At 44.0% G+C, this 903-nt stretch overlaps 1 non-coding gene across 1 annotated transcript in view; it reads right to left on the bottom strand.

The window, feature by feature from the left end:
• Nucleotides 1–527, bottom strand: part of LOC117129545 — a 1806-nt gene extending 1279 nt beyond the window's left edge. Inside the window, exon 1 of the ribosomal RNA XR_004453183.1 lies at nucleotides 1–527. This exon is cut by the window's left edge and continues 1279 nt beyond it. This is a non-coding gene — a ribosomal RNA (18S ribosomal RNA).
• Nucleotides 528–903: the final 376 nt, after the last annotated feature.

The following is a 903-nucleotide window of genomic DNA, read 5'->3' as shown; positions in this document are numbered from 1 at the left end:
TAGATTGTACTCATTCCAATTACCAGACTCAAAGAGCCCGGTATTGTTATTTATTGTCACTACCTCCCCATGTCAAGATTGGGTAATTTGCGCGCCTGTTGCCTTCCTTGGATGTGGTAGCTGTTTCTTAGGCTCCCTCTCCGGAATCGAACCCTAATTCTCCGTCACCCGTTACCACCATGGTAGGCCACTATCCCACCATCGAAAGTTGATAGGGCAGAAATTTGAATGATGTGTCGCCAGTACTAAGGCCATGCGATCCGTCGAGTTATCATGAATCATCAGAGCAACATGCAGATCCCGCGTCGACCATTTATCTAATAAATTCATCCCTTCCAGAAGTCGGGGTTTGTTGCACATATTAGCTCAAGAATTACTACGGTTACCGAGTAGTAGTTACCATCAAACAAACTATAACTGATTTAATGAGCCATTCGCAGTTTCACAGTCTGAATTCGTTCATACTTACACATGCATGGCTTAATCTTTGAGACAAGCATATGACTACTGGCAGGATCAACCAGGTAGCATTCATAAATCAGGTCCAGACCACATCATATTCCCGCAAACAGCTTATTCACCTTTGCGAACAATGCATAAGTTATGCAAAGACGAAAGGATCACAAGTGCCGGCTTATGTGGTCATGACTTCCCAACTGAAGAAGATATCACACACAACATATTAAGCAAAGCTTAACAATTCCTTCCAGATAGGTACGCAACACAGGCCCCGGATCAGTTCAACAAGCATAAAACAATGCTAGTGAAGAAACTGAGGAGGATAGTTGGTCTGTAGTTGGGTGCACGAGCACAGAGCCTACAAACACTACCTATCCAATCACCACTCATACGCCGAATGTTCCTTTGCCCCGCTAATATCAATCTTTCCAACCACTCTTGAGA

The sequence above is a fragment of the Brassica rapa genome, unplaced genomic scaffold, assembly GCF_000309985.2.
Source record: "Brassica rapa cultivar Chiifu-401-42 unplaced genomic scaffold, CAAS_Brap_v3.01 Scaffold0015, whole genome shotgun sequence".
In the NCBI taxonomy this organism is placed as follows: Eukaryota; Viridiplantae; Streptophyta; class Magnoliopsida; order Brassicales; family Brassicaceae; genus Brassica; species Brassica rapa.
Note: the sequence above shows the minus strand (reverse complement) of the source record. Positions and strands in the feature narration are given on the sequence as shown.